Source organism: Nyctereutes procyonoides, unplaced genomic scaffold (assembly GCF_905146905.1).
Source record: "Nyctereutes procyonoides isolate TBG_1078 unplaced genomic scaffold, NYPRO_anot_genome, whole genome shotgun sequence".
In the NCBI taxonomy this organism is placed as follows: Eukaryota; Metazoa; Chordata; class Mammalia; order Carnivora; family Canidae; genus Nyctereutes; species Nyctereutes procyonoides.
In genome coordinates, this window is record NW_026575135.1 from 44,866,241 (window position 1) to 44,888,696 (window position 22,456).

Below are 22,456 nucleotides of genomic sequence, written 5' to 3' on the forward strand. Positions count from 1 at the left end.
AGCATGACAGGTTCAGAGTAGTTGGAATTCTCACATCTTTTCTCAGGACTCCTAAAGCATATGTTCTGTGAGAGGGGACTGGGGGTAGGGTGGATGGAGGGAGGAGGATGCTGGTAGAACCTGTATTCTCTTATGACCTAGACTCAGAAGTCACACAGCATCATTTCCAGCATCTCCTGTTGGCCAGTGAAACCCCAGCCCCCTACCCAGATTAATGGCAAGAAGGCTTATGGGGTTAGATATGTACATCTTTGGAAAGTGCAATCTGCCACAAGGAGATAATGTTTGAATCAAGAAGAATTTTATTTTTTATTTTTTATTTTTTCTTCTTCCTCCTCCACTTGCTCCTTTTTTCTTTTTCTTTTCTTTTCTTTTTTTTTCTTTTCTTTTCATCTTTCCTTTCCTTTCCTTTCCTTTCCTTTCCTTTCCTTTCCTTTCCTTTCTTTCCTTCTTTTTTTTCTGAATGACATGTGGAGATATGGTCAGAGAGACATATTGGAGCCAGATATGAAGGCTCCTTGATGCTAGGTTGAAAAAAAAGTGAGCTGTTTTACAGGCCGTGGAAGGCTACTAGAATTCCCTTTTCTCTGTGCATGTATGTGTTTATATGTATACATATACATACATGTGTGCATGCATCTATATCTGTATTTATATCTTTATCTGCAATTCTTTTTTTTTTTTGAGACAGGACTGATTCCATGAAAGATATAATCATCTATGTTATGAAGTACCATTTCTCAAAGAAGCTGACCTGATAGGATTTCAGATTTCCAGTTTTTTAAAATTGAGATTCAGAATTAATAGTCAGGTGGTCAGAATTGAGAGTCAAATCCTGAAAGCAAGGTCAGATTTGAACAGACTTGAAAAGAGTCCCATGGGAGAGACATTGTAACATATACAGAAAATACAGCCTCATATGGGGCACCCAAAGGTAGTCTAATTTCTTGAAAAGGGACCCCCTATTCTTCCAAGCTTGCAGCTCACTCTTCATAGTCCACTCATAAAAAATTAAAATGTGAAAACCATGGAGACTTGTTAAAGCGATGATTTGGAAATGCTACTGTTGAAATTAGAGTGAAAATCCCTATTTCTGGAATCCAGGTTTATGACCTTCAAAAAAAAAATTTTTTTTTTTAAAGCCTGGGAGTCATAGTCTAGAATGCTGAAAAGAAACAAATACTAAAGCCAAAACAGCGACAGCAAAAACTCCCTCCCTACAGAAAGCAGCAACAACTTAGCAAACCTCAAAATCATCGTTAAGAGGCCCCAGAAGAGTAAAGGTGAAGAATGTCTGTTCCCTGCTCTCATACCTCCTGATTTAGTATTACCCCGATCTCTGATATTTAATGAGAACATACTCTTGTGGACGTATCCCATTTTCCTCTCCTTGAGTTTCCTCAAATACATTGCTCTGCCTGATGTCTTAATAAGGGAAGAGCTCTACAAATCAGCTGCTGTGACCAGGATAACATCTTGGTTTAACTATTGCCAATGAAATCTCCATAGGTGTCCGTGAAAGGGAGAGAAAAGTATTAATTATTTAAAGCTCAAGTTCTAGCTTCCTCCGTGGGAGCTCCTGTGAGGTTCTGTTTGTCATGCTAAGAATGTGGATCCCTGCAGGATTCAGAGTCCCCTTGAAGGGGCTTAATAAATAAATTTATATTCTCACTTAGACTTCTTTAGTATTAAAACATATTTGTTGTTTGCCTAATACATAATGCATTTTTATAGTGTTTAGATGAACCACATGCATTCTACACATTGTTGTGGGCCAGCGTGTACTAAATAACAAAGTGGTGTTTTGCTGCCCCTTGAATATGATACATACATGTAATACTCATAAATGCATGATATGAAGTAGTGGTATTTTTATATTTTAGGAGGATTTGTTTTTTAAGATTCTCATGGGTTTTGTGGGAAATATTATCAGAGCATTTTGGAGGTTACTGTGCATTATCTTGTTCTATGTTGGCAGTTGTCCAGCACATTCAATAGCCCAAACACTGGTTGGGGTCCCAAGAATATAATAATTAAAACACATAGCTGTATGCTTTTTGAGGGTTGAGTGCAGGGTAACCACTGAATATTGCTATGCTTGCTTTTTTATACTCAATATTTTGCTAAAGGCAACAATGACAAAGGAAAAATGAATTTATATGCTAGGATGGGGATTTTAAAGTCATCTTTAGAAGATTGTTTATAAGGGGGTCTGTCTTTAATGGAGAGTTTTAATAATACTAACTTAGCTATGGCTCACACAACATGCTTGCAGGCTAGGAGACTTGTGCCACCATTTCTTTTTGCTGCCAGTCTGGTCTTTGTTGGAGAAGCTTTCCCTGCACAGTCTGTGTAAGTGTGTGTGGTGGGGTGTGGGTTGATGAATACAGCTTTTAAAGATACAGTGCTTTTCTCAGTGAAAAGGTTAAAACTGGAAATAACAGGATCTTAAAGTTAGCAGCTTTTTGGTCAGACCATTGACCAAAACTAATCTGTCCCGAATTATATATAACCCACTGCATCTATCTTCTCTTTTTGTTCCCTAGTTACAATTCTTTCAAATTCCTTTTTTAAATATTTATATTTACAAGCATATTCCTTGAGAAAGAAATATGTAAATGTGTTTGGTGTGGTTCTAGGTATTTTGATTAACCAAAAATTAATTCCTAACGTCTGTGAGAGTTCATCTACACTCAGGATGTGGGTCTTTGGATGATGGGGTAGGAAAACTGAGGAAATGTTGGCATGAGGAGTGACTGAGAATAATGTAACCTTGATAGAGATCTACGGGCTGAACATGAAGGGCACGTGAGGGTGACAGCAAAGTTAGGAGATGAGTGGAAGGAGAGGAGAGAATGCCAAAGTGACTCTTTCACAGTTTTGAACCTTAGAAACAGAGAACATATGTTTCTCCCCTTTCCCTTTTCCATCTTCCGTGGTCTTGTTCCTTCTTTCATAATATGGCTTCCTCTTCCAGGGCTCCCAAACTCAGGTTAGTGCTGTGGCACCTATAACCCAACTGCATAATGGGTTTATGAGATTTTGATGAGCCAGCCTGGGAATATGTAATATTGTTTCTATGAAAAATTAGTTCTAAATGTCAAACAACGTATTTGCAAATAGGTGCATATCACAGTTTATTCTGGGAATGGAAAGATATTGATATGGAAATACATATGTATATATGTATATATGTATATAATATCTCTAGCTAGATAGCAAAAATATAGATATATGTATATATGTATATAACATCACTGTATAATATATAGAGGTATATACAATGTCATATATGTGTGTGTATATATATATATATATATATAGTCCACATAGAGATATATTCATAGGTAGATATATAAATATAATTAATTATGGGTATTTAAATAGGTATAGATAGGTATATAAATATAAGAAATGTTGGGACGCCTGGGTGGCTCAGTGGTTGAGCATCTGTCTTTGGCTCAGGGCGTGATCCTAGAGTCCCGGGATCAAGTCCGACATCGGGCTCCCCACATGGAGCCTGCTTCTCCCTCTGCCTCTCTGTGTCTCTCATGAATAAATAAACAAAATCTTTAAAAAAATATATAAGAAATGTAAGAAATATGAAATTGCAATTGAATTTAATAGTTCTGACATTATGCTTTTGCTAGACTCTGAATCTCAAGATTCCCCATAGATGGAAAGGTGGACAGCCATTTATGATATTGGGAAGAAAGGATCAATAGGGGAGAAGACATACCAGCTGCTGATTGAGAAAGGATATCTTAGGAGTTGTACTTCTTTCTTCTTCGAGGAATAAAAGATGGGGAGAGATGTAATTAAAGTTATAGAAGATTATGTTTCCTAAGGTGTATTTTAATTAGCTTTTGAGGAGAAACAGGTGGTATAATTGAAAACTGTGGATTCTTTTCAACATGGTTTTCCAATGTTCACTCTTTATGCTTCTTATAGTTTTTATAGCAATTTATTTCTCATTTTTTCCTTTCTGTCTTCTTTGATTAATTAAATTGATTTTATAACATAGAAGTTATTATTCTAACTGATATATTTCCAATCAGGTAATAAAAATAACAGGGCTATATTATTTAATATGTAAAAAAGATTTATAAGAAATATTTCAATAATATATTTAATCTTCTTGTACTGGGTTATATTAAGTATTTGAAGAAGGTTAATTTACTTCCTGGCTAATTGATTATTTTTTCTCTAATAGATAGGCAGCATAAAATATAAGATATTGGCAATTAGAATTAGTAATTCATAAATTTGAGAACTTTTTATTAAATTGAATCCTCTAAAGTGCACCTATTATGCTATATTTATTCAGCACTCGTAGCCTATCCAGAAATGAAGCTGTAGTAACTGTAGTGGAGGAAGAGTCAGCAGGCAGGAAGAGCCCGAGGAGAGCAGAGCCTTCTTTGACCATAATGTCAGTCATGGCAAATATCTCATTGGAAAGAATCTCATACCACTATTTAGATTTTCATCTCTGAATGTCAGTATTGGTTGTACATATTTATTTCCTAAACCACATGTTTTTTTCCAGCAATAAAATTGGTGAGTCCTTTAAAAGAAAATGTATTTAGCACTTTTAAAGCAGCACTGACCCAGGAATTGAAGGCATTCTGTGCTCTCTGACAGTACTCTGTATTTAAAATTATGGCCTCATATATACTCTGTAATGTTGGTAGGAAGCCTCTCTTGAAATTCTCTCAGATAGCAAAGTTGATCATGATAGCCAAAAGGATACCATCATGGCTCACCTTTTTTTCTCACAATTAGGGAAAGTGCAGGGATTTTGAAACAGTTTTAGAAATAGGAATTTGGAGAACAAATTTAAGCATCTAAAGTTCTAGGTCAGAAATCAATCAATTGTTGAAATTGTATGGTAATGAACAAACTGCTTTGTGGTTGTGGGATGGTGCTACAAATGGGATAAGAATTTATTGCTTTGGGATTCTCAGAGTTCAGCAGGAATCAACCATAGTTTCTGCTAATAAAGATGGAATCGTTTGTTGCAAGTTGTTGGTGCCAAGGATTACTGCTCCTGTGCTACTGTCTTCCAGTTTTTACGTACCAATTTCCATCTTAACCCCATATATACCTCTAGCAAGGTCATCAGTTTAACTCAGAAATCCCTGAGATGGTATTTCTGATATGCATTGTGACTGAAGTCACTCTGTATATTGTAGGGACAGTGTATGTATTTGTGTACCTCATTTTATTATTTACCTATGGATTTTATTATAGCTTGTTTAAATTACCTTTGCTACTACTAGCTTTCACTTTAACCCATGCCTTAAAGAACTGGCTCCGAGTCATGCCATCAATTTTATTTATTAGAGTGAGTATAAATGTGGTGTGTGTTTTTATGTATTGAGGCTCATGTGTATATAGTTTTACACATACAGAAATCTGTTCGCCACGCTACTAGAAAATACTTAATGCCTTTCAGAACTCTGTGTATGGGAAAGGACTTTCTGGAATTGCAATTGATAATAGTACTCCTGTCCTCTGGAGTCTTACCCTATTGAAAGGAAACGTGAATCAAAATACCACATCAGCTTCATGATTAAAAATACTGATTGGAGATGTCAATAGGTTTTCTTTCCTTCATCTTCCTTGAACTTGAACCCTGGAAACTTCCTAAGAGAAACACGGAAGAAGACTTGGTTATGGAGGGTGGGGTGCTAGGAAGAAGGAAAGAGAGAGGAATGGGAGAGAGAGAAAGATATGAACCGATGTATGAGGAAGTAAATAAGGGAGTGTGGCTTCTTTCATATCATGCCAAAAAAGGTGTCTCTTCTTTGTTTTTAATTTTTGCTTCGATTAAAAGAATAAACCACATAACATAAAAATACATAAGTTTGATGGAGTAGATATTAACTTCTGGGAGACTTTGGTTTTGAAAAGGTCAAGTATTTGACATCAACTTGAGTCAGAACAATTAATTAAGGACTGCTGGGTCATAAGGACAGTCAAGGTGGTGTTGAGCATGGGTGTGAGTTGAAGACTCATGCTATGTATTCCTTTACTCTACCTGTCCTACAAAATAAGCTATTTTCTAGAAGTTTAATGCTTTCAAAACTTTACACAAATATAGCCACAATTTAAAATTCTGATTTAAATTGTTGCCTTGTTTTATTTTCACACTTCACTGCTGGGATTCTAAGTTGTCACACAATGAGGCTGTCAGCAGAGACAGCAAGGGAGAGACACAAGTGGCCTGCAGGCCTGTACCCACAGAATGTGGAGCCCAGCAGAGGCTCAGATACAAAAGACACCAAGACCTCCAACTGATCAAAATAACTGCCTCCTCCTTCCCTTCCCTCTGAATCATCAGTCCCTAAGCTAAATAAATGTGTTGTTCACTTCCCAAATGCTGTCCCCACTGCTTCTGGTTCCAGGGTCTGTTAATAATTTAGCGAGTGTTACAATATGTCACAGGGAAGTCAGACATTTTGGAATAAAAGTTGTAACTGACATCCCACTTTAGGTCTTGCCATTTTTGGAGAACAGTCTGGCTACCACATTTTGATTGCTGGGACTTCCAGTTAAGAAATTCTGAGATGGAACTTTGAACATCAGTTCTGTGCTGTAAATCTTTGTTTTTGTATTAAAACTAAGATTCTTTATGGCTATGCTAGATACATAAGCCATTTAAAAATGCCATTTGACCTGATTCTGGAGTCCTGGGATCGAGTCCCATGTCGGGCTCCCTGCATGGAGCCTGCTTCTCCCTCTTCCTGTGTCTCTGCCTCTCTCTCTCTCTTTCTCTATGTCTCTCATGCATAAATAAATTTTTAAAAAATCTTAAATTTTTTTTTAAATAAAAGTGCCATTTTATCATGTCTCCATCCACTATGGCCCTTTGAGATAGAATGGAACTTCTGATTTCCCCAATATACATAGTGTTCATTTGTTTCATTCATTCGAATATTCTTGTACACAAACATATTTTGGGTGCCTGCTCTGTGGCAAGCACTCAATAATTTCTTGAACAAAAAATAAATAAAAATTATGTCAATGTCTGATAATAAATTTTAATGGGGGTGATAGAGAAAGAAGCCAACAAATACAATGCAAGGATCAGCTGTGAATTGTGGGAATTGTGGGAAGAAACTAGAGATAAAGAAAAACCTCTCAGACTTGAGGGATTCTGAAACTGCTTTAGAGAGGATTTGATGATGGAAAGACTTCAAAGGTGAGCTTGAGGGACTGTGAGCATGGAGATTGACATGCTGGACAGCATGCCTATCACGTACACGGGAAGAAGGGGGAATGTCACTTGTCAGAGACCTGGGGGTAGAATGGGTTTATGGGAGGAGCAGTGGGGAAAAGTGGATGGATAGCCAGGGCTCAAGTCCTGAAGCCTATCTGTTATGCTCCGAGGATTGGAGTTTATCCCAAAGCTTGGGTGTCAGGAGGAGGCACAGGGGCATGGTACTTTATATCATACATGGAAGTAGCAATCAGACATGTGTTTTAGAAATGAAATACTCTGGCTTCACTGTGTGGGATGGATTACAATAGGAGTGCTAAAGTAGATGTGTTTCAAAAGCTTCTATAACTGTCCAGAGTCATGAAAAAGAGGGGCTGACCCCGGATGGGGATGGTAGGGATGGAGAGGAGGTGATAGATGAAAAAAGTCTGTTCTTGAGGGGCTGAAGGTGACTTGAGGTTATGTGAGGATATTGGTGGAGTTACAGGGCTCATCGCTTCTCAGATGGGAAGTGGAGGTAGTGAGCACAGTAGAGGGAACTAGGATTACTTTTTTTTTTTTTTTTTTGTCAAATAGCTGGAAAAGGAGGGTGACATACAGAAATGCAGGTACACGCAAATATGGAGGGGTACAGTTGCAGTTTTTTCTGTGAGAAAATACTGACTTTGAAGCACATTCATTGATTAATGAATCTGTAATACTGGGTAACATCTATTCAGCATTCACTCTGTGTAGGGCGTGTGCTAAAATCTTTATATTTAAACTTTACAGTGATTCCATGAAATAGTTCACTTTCCATCACCCTTTGCACCTCCGGAAACTGAGGCTTCTAGATGGTAACATGCTCAAGTTCACACAGATAAATGAGGGATTGGGCACTGGGATTCGTCAGTTGCAGAGCCCAGGCACCTGAGCACGACCTCATAAGGCTTCTGATGAGACTCAGATGTCCAGGATATGAATTCAGTGCTATTTGTGTTAGGGCCTAAAATAAAGAAAGCTCATTTATATGTGTTTACTGACCACAGGAGAGAAAACTTAAAAGAAAAAAAAGAAAGAAAAAAAGAAAAAAGAGCACGTTAGTTATTTTGGTTGTAATTTACAAGGCTTTCAACTGCATTAGAGATTAAATGCTTCTTGACAGTATCCAAATTTATAATAATTTTCAGAAGCAGGGGGACTTTGGCTAGTTTAGTGAAGGAAGCAAAGAAATCTTGGAAAATAGTGAAGTATAGCTCATTTTGAAATGTACTGTGACCTTGTGAAATGAGAACCTTTTTTTCATCTCTGAATGTACCGTAATCATAATGTAGCCCAGGGGAGCCAAACATTTTATATGTTTTAACAAGCTAAGTGATTTTATAAAAGTGCTGTTAGAAGGATTTATTTTAATTGAACGTTAAGACATACTAGTCTTAAATCATAGCTGGTTCCTTGCTTAGAGCTCTATTCCAGGTTACCTTTCATAAGTAAAGAAGCAGAACTTTTTTTTTTTTCTCATCAAAATAATCCTCAGTATTGGAATTCTATTTGTTTTTGCTTGTCTTAACTTTAGGCTTCTTAAATGCTTAAACTGCACATTCAAAATATTTTAGGGAGTGGGGGTATCTGTATGGGGTTTAATGTGATTCTCATTTCATATTTATCACACTTTCTACTCTGTGTTATTTCAGCAGTGTGACATACTAAAAGGATTGGTTTTACCTTATCACGATGGGTCTCTACCAGATGGTGATGGGGACTGTTTCCCAGGGAATATTTGGCAAAGTTTGGAACACTTTTGGTTATCATAAATGAGAGTTGAGGGGAGTGGGCTACTGGCATCTAGTGGGTAGGGTCTAGGAAATGCTGCTACATACCCTACAATGCTCAGGACAGCCCTCTACTATAAAAAAACTGTGCACCCCAAAATGTCAATGGTGCCAACATTGATCAAACCAGCGTTAGTGCAGTAGTTATACTAATTGAGCATATGCAAATGTAGATATTTTCCTTAACAGATAAGTAAAAACTACTGATGCTGCTTGACATTCAGGGGGAAATAATAGGTGTAGTAGTTAAAGAAAAATAGAGGGATAAATTAAAACACAGGGAAAAAATAAATGAGATCCATGAAGGAGAATTAAAAATGGAATAGGAGGAAAAGGCAAAACGATCTTAATAACCATTCCTCTATTGTGCATCATCTAGATTAGAGGGAGTGTGAATAAGTGGCAGTTGTGATGTCCACATATTCCTTTGTATTAAGAAAAGTATATGTTGTTACTGCAGTTATTATTAATAATTTATAGAGCATGAAAAATGTGTTAAGTGCAGTGCAGAATACAGAGTCAGTCACCACCCAGAGGGTTTCGAGCTTATAATTAGACAGATGGAGCAGACTCAAGCTCAGGATGGGGAAAACAGGTGACAAGGCAAAGAAGATGTCACAACTGCTCCAAACTTTATTTGATGTGATTTTTACTTGCCTTTCAGTTAAACTTTAATTAAAAAAAAAAAAATGATGGCAGCCAGTGAGTACCATAGCAAAAAAGGCTTTAGAAATGATTTGATACTACCAAAGAACAAATCTCAAAAATACCAGCTAATATGGATTAGCTTGAAATATTTTTCATAAAGTATATACAGAAATCTTATTAGGAAGCAAATATCAAATTATTTTTAGTGTGTAAGTTTACACTTTTGATAAATTCATTTTGATATTGGAAATAGATAGGAGGTTTGATTTTTTCCATACGAATTTTCCAGTTACATATATTTGTTATATTTGTTGTTTTTAGTTGGCAGAATTAGAACAGAAAGATTAAAATATTTTATGTCTGTGAAACACACACACACACACACACACACACAACCAAGATTAAAATGTTGGAAAATGAAGATATGTTACATTTTCTTGCTAACTATGGATATCATATTTGAGTCTTTAATTAAAAATTCCATAATCAGTTTGCATTTTAATGTGTTTATCTGAAAGAGATACTATTTTGGGGATAGAGTCTGACCTCCTCGGCTATGAAATGGTGCTTTCCTAAGAATATACTATAATTGATGTCTTATCCAACAGAAAGTAATTATTCAGTTTCTAAGTTTGCATACTTTTCAATTTCTAAAGAAGCAAATAACAAATTAATGAGTAAGTGCAAGGAGGCAGAGCCAAATTTGTATTACAAGACACCCCAGAATGTCACTCTCAATATGGGGGAGTCTCCACTGCACCCTAATAAAGCATGAAAGAATCACAACTAGACAAAGTTGGAGAGCTGAAATGAAAATTGTAGTCAAAATGCTTTACAAATATGTTTAGTGTCAATTCTTTGGGTGGAAATTAATGACAAACTTGGGTATCTTTTTCTCCTTTAATTTGACTTTGGTAGCAAATGATGAAAACCATTTGCATAAACTACTTAAGTGTCATTCTATTTAATTAGAGTTTCTGCACGACTAAAATTATTTTCAAGTCTCAGCAAAGAAATGAACATGATGAGAAGATCTAGCAGCAACTTAAAAAGTTTATAGTAAAGGCTTCTTTAAGACTGACTAGATTATCATGAACATGGACCTTCAACAGGCAAGGAGATGGTACAATAAAATAGCTTATTTAACACAAGTTTGAGGAGAATAGCATTAAATGATAATTCAGTTTAGGTGGAAATTTGTGACACTTTGTCCCCATGAATGCTTATGAACTTGTTAGATGGTTGGTTTCTCTGCATAATTCTTTGAATATTGGTTTGATTAATGCATATTCACCTGTGTCACTCAAGCATATCTGAAATTGTCCAAGAATGCTCTCAAAGGATTTGGGATAGATTGTGCTAGGAACTGTTAAAAGATAAACTAGGACATATTAAAAAATTCAAGAGTTTATTTGAGCAAAAATTGATTTGAATTGGGCAGCACCAAAGTAGAAGCGGTTGGGAGTGCTCCATCAACAGGGACCAGGAGAAAGACTTATGTGGGAGAAAGTGTTGGAAGCAGAGAGGAAATCACTTGATTGGCTGTAAGTTAAGCGTTGGATGGCTCTTTGTGATTGGCTGTGCTCAGCGTTTTCATTCCATAACCTTGACAAATTTACAGGCTTAGATTTTGATTTGCCTGTGTGTAGCCCACCCCAGCATCAAAGCCCCGTCAGTCTAATGGCCTCCTTGTTTGACTAACAGTATCAAATTGAGTGCTTGGTAGATAAATTCTTTCACATGAACCACAAAAATGATGTGTGGAGTGTTTTATGAAAGTTGTTGTAAGCTGCCAGCTTTTGAATGAAGCAGTCTCTTCAAGCAGTAGGTGTATAGAAGAATAATCTTTGGAGATTGTTCTTTAGGTATATGCCTCTTTAAATTCAGTGTAACAATTTAGATGACTGCAAATGAACACAATTCCAAATTCAATTTAGATATTTCTCTAATTCCTATACACAAAATATTTGGCCACGTACTGCTTTAAAAAATTAGGCTTCAGAACATATTGCTATAATTTTCCCAGCTCCATTTTCTAAACTGTTTTGATGGTTAACATGTTCTATAACTTAGGGAAATGATTGTTCACTTTGATGCTTTTAATTTAAACAACGTGCGTTTGTGACTACTATTGGCCTTCACCTTCTCAGAAACACCTTTTCAAGGCTTGCTCATTTACGTGCCTTCTTTTTACTTTAGTAGCTCTTCTAACTCATTTGTGAATATCAGTTAAGTGATGTTACCTTGTATATTTTTAAATTAAATTAGAAGTACTGTATTATTGTTCTATATAATTCAGTAGCTTCGATTTATAATGATCCATTTCGAATGTATTTATTTTCAGCTTGTCCTTATTTTATTTTTTTGATTGTTCTTTTCAATATGATACCCTTCAAATAGTTTTGTATAAATAGAGCTGAAGCACGAGAGGGTGTGTGCATTGCCACCCTGCCGAACAAAGGAGACCCCCTCCAGTATGCTGTGCTTGTCTCACACTTCCAAGAAATTTGTGCCTCAGTTTCTCACTGCCCTCTCCCCTTCAATCTGTCTTTCTCCAGAGAAACTGAGTTGATGTTGTGCTCTCAATTCTACCAGTGATCCTCCAACTGCTAAAAGCCTGGCTTTTTCTTAGGTCTTGTTCTCTATAAGCTCTCTACTCCCCTGCATCTCAAGCACTGACTGCTTATCTCACCCCTAATGTGGGTTCTGCAGTGTCCTTTGGCTTCTGACCTATTGTATTCCCTGCACCATGGTGCTGGATCTCTCTTTATTTGATGCCTTCTCTTTCTGACCAAATAGCCAGAGGGCATCTTGTCATTTGCAAAAATTTAAATAAAGGTAACAAGTTAACCCCAAGACTTATAAATTGCTTTCTAATTAGTAGGCCAAATATTCTCTCAATTGTCTCTTGAAACTACATTAATGATGCATGAGGGTGTGGTATGTAAAAGGTCGAACTCAATATGGGAAAAAAATAATATTGTAGTTTTGTATAAAACCAATCCTCAATTCTTTTTACTTTTGCATATAATGATGCCAAAATAACATTTTTGCAGATAATGTGTGTACAAGACCAAAGATTTGTGGTTTGAGTAGACAGCAAGAATCAGAATTCTTCCTATTATACCAGTTACAGAAGGTAGAGGTCATAGGAGACCAGGACAGTTTGCTTTGTTGAATCCAGTGGGGGTAGCATTCATTCCCAGGGAGGCTCCTTTGGCCTGCTCCATGTCTTCAGAGAACAATGCAGAGGATATTCAGTATATGGAAACTACTTAGAAGTAATAGAATTTAATGTGCTGTACAATTTTGTCTTTTTTCATAGGCGAGTCATCTAGAAATTTGCAGATCTATTGGCTAAGGGGATGCGTGTATTTTTCCTTCCACCTGTCTTAGAACACAAATTTATAAGTATTTTTGCAGGAGGCAGTTTCTGTGAAAGGAAGACATTTGTCTTCAATTTTATTGCTAAAATTTTATGAGACAGTGACAACTGTAAGGTTTTGTGATAGGAAGCAACATTAACTCCATTAAGATTATAGCCTTCATTTTTTAAATTTGTATTTTTCCCTCTCTCACATAACATTCGTTTGGCTTATCCCTGGAAAAACAACAGAAACGGAAAGAATAATGAGGAAATTTTTCCCTCTTCCTTCCGAACCAAGCATTAAATTTCATCCTGCATTGAATGTTGACCTAATACTTAAAATATTTGAAGTGAATCATGATCGGCCTTTGAGTTGTGGGCTCTTGTTCTAGTGTGTTTAGCGATTTGCCCAATATTGAAATTTTCTACAAGGAGGGGAGGAAGAATATTTCGTTTTAAAACACTGGATTTTCAATGAGGCCTTCAGTGTAAAAACATGGACAAAAATAGCATATTCCATTACAACAAAACACTGTAAAAGCTAGTAGTTTTAAATATAAAGTGTAATTAATTTAGGAAGAAAAAAAGCAGTTTTAGAATACCCCAATGATTTTGCAGTAATAATTAGGGGGAAATAATCGTTCAGTTCTTTAGTTAACGTACTTTACTGTAATGGAACACTTTGAATTAACAAACATATCCATACTTTTTGTCTGTGTGACAGTAATAACCACAGTGTATCTTATCAGATAATTAACTTCCACAAACATAATAACAAGTCTATGGAGCAGCAATGGCACTGTTATAATAAAGTATTTCTTTGGATGTTGAAATCTTAAAAGGAGAGCAACTACTTAAATTTAAGTAGCTTCCTTCTTGCAAAGGGGCTGTCACTTTTGTTACAATGTGTAACGTAGACGACATTTCTGTGAAGAGCAATCAAAGGAGGGGAGGAAGAATACAAAAATAGACAATAGGAAAAAGCAAGGAAACAGATTTAAAAATAAGCGCGCACAGCCCTCCCGGAAGGCAGCATCGCAGCACCCTGTTCGCTGGGCAGGGCGAGCATCTAGCAGGACCTGTATTGCTCTTTAATGCGGAGAAGTGACTTAGCAGGTCAGCCCTCCTCTAATTCAGGTAAGCTCTTTCCTCTCAGTAGCTCTCAGAAGATCAGTTCATGAAAAACAGAAGCTTGTCTTTTCTCTTTTAAAATAGTTTTATTAAAAGCAAACTGCAGATTATACACGTGCGTTGGGACATCCTGTAGCTCACCGACGAGAGGCCCCCCGCTCTGTGGGAAGGGGGGGCCGCGCCGAGCAGGTGTCAGGGCCCGGCAGGATTGCACCCTGCTCCCTGTTGGTGGGGACGCAGCAGCAGCTAGCTGAGTGTTTGTTTCTGTTCTTGATAGTGTATGAGACATGTCGAAAAACACAAATCTACTACCATCAATTTAAAATTGCTTTGGAAAAAAAAATTTTTAAAATAGATAAATAAAATTGCTTTGGAATTAACTGAAATTAAAAGGAAAAGAGGGAAAGAAAAATCCAAATTCAGTTTTTTTGAGGGTAAGCAAACAACACACACACACACGCACATATTTCTGCTTTACTTTAACTACTGTAATCTGACAAAATTTAGGCCTATTCTGATAGATTTTAGTGTTTTGCTAAGAAAGCATGAAGTATTTTGTATTCTTTCTAATCATTCAGGGTGTGCACTTGGCAAAAATTTCGCAGACTGTGCCTATTGAATTATGCCTTCAGTGTTCCATGAATGTTAGAAGTTGTGCAGTTAATTTTCCCCTCATTAAGCTGAAATGCACCTTTTGGTGATATAACCATGGGGTGCAAGAAATTTAATTTAAAATTAGGTGAAAACCTGTGAAAAAATAGAAATATTTATATTTATATCTGAATACGAGTAGAGAAATACTTTAAAGCAGCTCTGACTGTACAGGAATAGTGTACTGTGGGATACATACCACATGAGTCAAGATTTTATTTCAGTAAATGTGCATTTAGGAGGACCGTGTGCTGTTAACACCAGAGCTATCCTGAGGTTTATGACCTGGGGACTTTTGCTCACCAGGAGCATCCAGATTTACTGGCAGATACAGCTTCAGTGCTGATTGGCTGATCCTGTACATATGAGGGGCAAGTACCAGATAGAGGTGTGTGTTCCCTGCTCTTGGAGAGCTCTTGGAGGTCAGAGACAATTCCTACCTCCTGTTTGCGCTCAGAGTGCTTAGCACAGTACTCGCCTTCAACAAAGAAAAGGTGGGCAACATTGATGCAACTGTATTCTCTACCAGAAAATACTCTCTTCACTTGCAAGCATCTTGAAATTGGATAGTTGGTAATCTGATTTAGAAGAACTGATATATTTACACTGTGGTAACTAGTAACAGGAAGGCATGTCATATGTGGCCATTTTGTTTTAAGGATTATTAAGTCAGAAACTTCAAATGTGGATATAAATTTCAGAATAGATTTATTTAATAATGGTTGCAAGTAATTTAATCTCTCCCACGTTTCTAGAGAAAGTTTGGAATGGGTTGAGATGCAGACTGGTTTTGTGCAATGTTCTCATGTTCAATCTCCAAAGAGTATTAGAATAAAAATTAAGATTCTTGCCATGTAGAAGAGGTAATGAAGATACTGGAGAAAATATCATTTGGCTATGGTGTCTGGAAACAGTTGTAGGTGACTCTCATAGGAAGAAGCCACTTGAATCTTAGGGCAATGCAGGGGCACTGGGGCGGCTCAGTTGGTTAAGTGTCTGACTCTTTATTTCAGCTCAGGTCATGATCTCAGGGTCCTGAGATTGAGCCCTGTTTTGGGCTCCATGCATAGCATGGGATTTTTCTTCCTTTCCCTGTGCCCCTCCTTGCTTGCACTCTTTCTCTGTCAGAGAGAGACAGAGAGAGAGAGAGAGAGAGAGAGAGAGAGAGAGAGGAGGAGGAGGAGGAGGAGGAGGAGGAAAAAAATCATAGAGCAATGCAGTGATTTTAAAAATCTGACACCCTAAACATTTATTATTCTTTTTTACACTTTGAAGATTTCATTGGAGATGTTCATAATATGTTTAGTTAATATTATTTTATTTCATTTAAGCACATATATTACCATCATAAAATCTCTATTATAGCTGCACTTGCACAAGTAAAAGTAGAACAGAAATTTATATTAATGACACCCAGTGATAATACTATTTTCCTAGTTTGTAGAAAAATTAACTAATTTGGAGTTTGTATGTATATTTATATATTTAACTAATTATATATTTAGAATTTTGTTAATATTAGGTTTTGCCCTATGAGTCTTTAAGAAAACAACAACAACAACAATTTTGGCAAGCAGAGCTAATAACAAAATTAGTCTTGCTGCTGGGGATAAAAGAGTAGGAGGTGGAACCCTAATGAAGGTTGAGGATAGAGGACAGACAAAAGCAAGACAATGAAAGTTTTCTCTTTTTCCTAAGCTAGGTCAGAGCCCCGAAGAGTTCTCTACAATTATAGGTAGCAGTTGTGGAGGACTGAAAGACTAGAGTGGTGCTATCTCCATCTTGTCCCACCCAGACCAGACCATGGACATGCTAACTACAGACCAGCTGATTCCGAAGGATGGGAAAGGCTGGTGCTTGGATGGGGTTAGGAGGAGTTATGCCATCTGTAGTACATCTAGGGCATGGCCGAGCCTCTTGATGCTGTGGAATCATTCGGAGCCCACACAGAGGCCCCACACATGTTTCCTTCTAGACTAATTACAAATGGTCTCCTGTGCAGTTCAGTTTCAGGTCTTGTGATCACAAGACTGGTACTCTTTTGCAGGGCTTCTCTAGTCTCCTCTAACTTGGAGTTGGATTCTGTTCTTTTGTTAGCACAGTAGTGACCTCTCATCCCCACATCCCAATAACACATATAGAGCTGATTTTGGTTTTCCTCTTGGGAAGAGTTTCCCACTTCATCAGTGCAATTGGTTACATTTACCCAATCATGACTAGTTGTATTAATTGTGTGTATATATATATATATATATATATATATATATTCCTCGTAAATTATGGTTCTACTTTAATAGACCCATATCATAGACCAAGTTCATAACTAATTGTCACATAATCAGTTTAATGTACAAAATACTGTGAAAATTTAGAGTCGACAAGGTCAAATTGTTCATTGTTACTTTTCTACAACTGCATGGGTCATAAGTACTTCTTAAGTGCTTGTGGTTGGAGAGGCAAAACATAAACACTGAAATAACTGTAAGAGTATGGAATCAACATTTCTATCATGCTTTTCTCAACATACGGCAGAGTAATAATGGGATATAATTATTACTGGTATTGCCATTTTTTGCTCTCTGCTTCTGTTTTATTTTGTTAGATCATATTAAAAATATTTCAAAGGTAGAGACAAAGAGTGGGGTAAAATTACTGCCATTCTTATTTTTCTTTATTTAACATGTGATAGTTTATTTTCTCTTGCTTTTGTTAAACTTTCAAGTGAATTTTTATTTGTTTGTAATCATTTTGTATCCTAACATTTCTATTGTTCCTAAACTTTAAATTTTCCCTTAAGTATGCAAAGTTATGTTCCAGTAATTCAATAGGTTGGGAATGATACAGCCTTTATCCTAGATATGGGAATGCCTATAATATAAAAAAGATCTCCTGTTGTAACCAGTAATGATAAATAAGAGACTGATTTTGAATATCTGTGTCCCTTTCAATGTAATTTAGAGCAGTGAATCAAATTCTTGCACTGAACTGAGAACTGACCATGATGAAAAGATTTCTCCTTTAGAAATTTCTCTGAAGATTCACACATTGCAGTGTGAATCTCCTTAGTGTCCTCAAATGCTTTCCTACTAGTGTGATATTGTGACTCATAATAAGAAATAAATATTTGGTCTTTGTCCCCATTTCTGGCACAGAGCACCTGAAACCCTTGGGATTTCTTAAGAGTTGAGGGCAACTAAAATGTCTTTTGTTATGTTAACAAGGCAACTTGTGGACTCACCTAAACTTAGAGGCTGGTTGCCCACTGAGCCAACCTTGTGATTAGAGGGTGGGAACTTCAGACCCACCTCCCTGACTTCCTGGAGGAGACAGGGGTTGGAGGTTGAATCAGTTGCTAGTGACAGTAACCAGTGATTTAATCACTCATGCTTCTGTGATGAAACCTCCATAAAATCTCAAAAGGGACAGGGCTCAGAAAGCTTCCAGGTTGGTAAATACACAGAGAGGGGTCCTAGGAGAGTGGTGGGATCAGAGAGAGCATGGGTATTCTGTGCACTTTTGCCGTAACCTGCACTCTCCATCTCTTCCATCTGACAGTTCATGAGCTATATCTAATAATAATAATAATAATAACCCTGTAATCTAATGAGTAAGTGGATCTCCTGAGTCCTGTGAACTGCTTTTGCAAATTAATCCAACTCAAAGAGGAAGTCTTGGGAACCTCTGGTTTATAGATGACTGATTGGAAGCACAGGTGACAAGCTGGGTTAAGACTGGCATCTGAATTAAGGGGTAAGGGAATTGTCTTGTGAACCTGAGCCCTTAACCTGTAGAATCTGACACTGTCTCTGGGTAGCTGTGTTAGAATTGAGTTGAAGTCTTTGGCATCTTGCTGGTGTCCCAAGAATTGCTTGGTGGTGTGTGGGGAAGCCCTCTTTCACACACATTGGAATCGAGCCCAGGAACCCAAAATAGCTAGGTAGATCTTTCCATCAGAGCATTTTTGTCTCCTCCTTGGAGGGGCCTGGCTTAGTATAAAAAGCAGGGAATTCAAAGACAGAATATGTACTTGAGATGCCATCCAGTTGCAGAAGTGATGACTTTAAGAACAAGCCTGTAACATCAGCTGTTAAAAGGAAATTGTGTAACATCCTTCATAGCCAGAGTGAGTGCATGTGTTAGAGTGTATTAGTTAATTAAAAAATATGGTGGGATTCTGTGACCTCAGAGATGCTTCATGAAGGTTGGTTTTCAGAGTCCTTTTGCTCACTGCAGCTACAGTCCAGGACAGCTGTGAGAGTTGGGAAAGATAATGCAAAGTGTTAGATTTAAGAAAGTGAGGAATAAGTTGGAAGCCAAGAGTGTTTATATATAAAATCCTACCCCTTATGGGTGTGTTTTTTAACTGATGATCATGACACAATGTAGGGCTTAGCAAGACCAAATACAGGCTATGTGAGGTCATTGCTGATGAAGGAACAGGCCAAGTTAAGTTTGTGGTCTCAGAGGTGGAATCATGGCTGATAGCCAGGGTTAAAACCAGAAGTTCCCTAAGAGGCTGGAAGTCAGCTGGGAGAGAATTTCAGAGACATTGCTGAAAATGGGAGCCAGGGATCAGTGACCAAGGAAGCAGATCTGTAATAGGAGACAGGAATGTGAGAAACAGATTTTTATGGAGTCCCTCTAGTTCAGATGGGTGTTATCTTTTTTATTGTATCACATCCAGCCTTTCACCACCAGCAGTCTTCCTCCTGAAGAGCAAGGCTTTGAACTGAGCCAGAGATTGTCAAACACCAGAGGTGTGAACAGTTGTCATTAAATGTGATAAAAAACTGAAAAGTTGACCTAGACCCACATTATTGTAGTGAAAATTCAAACCGATGATTTTAAACTGTAAATGCATCTTGGCATTTCCTGTCTGAGGAAGTGCATGCTACAAATATCCCATTCATTAGGGAATGGTTGACTATGTTACACATTTGAGTACATGAGGAACATGGGATGTCTCCACCATTTTAGATGACATTACTATTTTGAACATTTTTGTTCTTATAGTAGGTAGTTATATTATCCTTCTACCTGGTTTCCTTCTATATCCATTCTCCTCTGGTGAATGATTCCTTTGCTCTGCTATCAGAATAGTCTTCCTAAAACTCAAATGTGATCATTGCAGGGAAATAATTTTAATAATCCTGGAGAAGACCAGCATTAATTATGTCATATAATAACTTTGGTAGAAAATTTTCAAATATGAAGTTTTTTGCTCTTAGTTAACTCTCCTTAAATGAAATTACTGTAAACAACTCTATATTTGCCTTATGAGTTTTGCTTCCTTCACTACTTAACTTCAACCAATTATTCTCTGTATTTTCTTGGTTCAAGACTCCATGGATAGGAATCTTTGATGTTTATTTTTTTTAATTTTTTAAAAAGATTTTATTCATGAGAGACAGAAACACACACACACACACAGAGAGAGAGAGAGAGAGAGAGAGAGAGAGAGAGAGAGAGAGGCAGAGACTCAGGTAGAGGGAGAAGCAGGCTCCATGCAGGGAACCCGATGTATGACTTGATCCCGGGGTTCCGGGATCACGTCCTGAGCTAAAGACAGATGCTCAACCGCTGAGCCACCCAGAAGTCCCTGGAATCTTCGATGTTTAAAATATAAGTAACTTGCTTCTTCAGAACATTGTGTACAATATGTTAGAAATGATAGAAATCTTGGGAAACATATCCCTTGATGGAGAGTATTAGAAACCTTTCCTCTTGACTGGTTTTGCTTACTTTATTATTTAAAAATGCTGATTGTCATGGTGATAGCAAGAGGATGGAATTTAGAATAGCCTTGATGGGATATTGTAATATTTTGGCTCATAAAATATATGTGGAAGTTTTCCGGTCTTAAATCAATTTTGAGTTGGAACATTTCATGACTTCTCTGGCATGGTAGCCACCATCTGGCCAACATAATAAACTAAGAATCTTACAGGCAAAATGTCTCATCATTTTCCGGAAGAAATTCATCTTTTGAATCTCTCTAGAACCTCAGAGGGCCATGGATACCAAAAATGGGAGATAGATTTATGCCTGTCCTGTCCCTCCTTATTCAAAAGTAATCTGCTTCAAGGGATGGTACAATTCCTTTCATCTCTGCCTGTCTTGACCTCCCTCTGCTTATTCTCTCTTAGGAGTTTTACTGTTTGCAATAGCTCTACATCCACAGAGTGATTGGCTTCTTATTGGTGATTTATATTTTAGACGATTGAGGAAGAATATCTGATCAATTGCTTTGAATAAGATGGCTATTTTCTGGACAAAAAAAGCCATTACTTGGAAACAACTGGATCATGTCATATCTAATTACATCCCTTGCAGACTTTGTGGGCAGTTGAACAATGAGAGTGCATCTCTACATTGTCCTTCTTAGCCCTTCTTCTGTTATAGCGTGCTATGTCATGCTCCAGCCATTCAGGTAGACTATGCATTTTCCTTAAAAATCATGCATTTCGACTCTTCATCGCCTTTCCTTTGAGTGCAACTGCCATCCCATTTTCCTTATCATTTTATCCTATTTAAATCTATTTTAACTTATTAATTATATCAAATTTAAGAATTTAGGTTTCAACAAATAGGGATGGACAAAAATATATATAAAGTATAGGAGACAGCAAGACTAAAAAGTGTTGAAATTCAATATTTCTTTCTTAGAATTCATCAGAGAGTATTAACACTCATTTCTAGTATAATTTATTTCTTTATTATTTGTCATGCTGAATTAGTTTTAAAACTAGAGAGACTACAACATATTTTTATTTATGGGAATCTAGCTTAAAGAGACACCATTTTAGTTCAAGAAAAATCTTTTTTTTTTTTTAAGTTGTCAGTTATTTCTTAAAAAAAGCCGTCATTATTCTCATTATGGTGACATTTCTCAAATGGAAATTTGTGGAATAGTGGATATTAGTAAACATAATGCTTGAATGATTTGTCGTGATAGAATAGTCTTATGATGGCAAATAAAATTGGAGCCTACTGTGTGTGAGCCACTTGTGATGGTACAAAGTAAGTTCACTTATGTGTACCAGTGGGAATCTCACATGATTTCATATGGCTTGGTCTTGCTGAATGGGCAGATACATTGTTGGCATTTATTATTATTATTATTTTTTGTTTTCTTTTTTTTTAATTTATTCATGATAGTCACACACACAGAGAGAGAGAGAGAGAGAGAGAGAGAGAGGCAGAGACACAGGCAGAGGGAGAAGCAGGCTCCATGCACTGGGAGCCCAATGTGGGATTCGATTCCGGGTCCCCAGGATCGCGCCCTGGGCCAAAGGCAGGCGCCAAACCGCTGTTGGGATCCCTGTTGGCATTTATTAAAGAGCCTTTATTTCTCAGGAGGCAATTGAGAGACTCCAAACCTGAACAGTGTTCTCTTCTTTTTATATGAACCATCTCACCTTTACTAGACTTAAATGTGTTAAAAAAAATGTACCCTTTACCTTATGGATTAAACAGAGGAGGTCTAGGAGACTGACAAACAGACTCAACATATTATTTTAATAGAATGCAGTCCTTTGCTAGAATCTTTCAGTATGTCAAGTTTGATTTACTTTGTCATTAGTCAGTAAAGTCACAAGATGGGAGGTCTCTTTTCTGAGATTTGTC

General features: G+C 37.1%; 1 protein-coding gene across 16 annotated transcripts in view; it reads left to right on the forward strand.

Moving 5' to 3' along the window:
• Positions 1–22,456, forward strand: part of PTPRD (protein tyrosine phosphatase receptor type D) — a 504,675-nt gene that overhangs the window by 154,143 nt on the left and 328,076 nt on the right. The gene's annotated exons all lie outside the window — the stretch shown is intronic.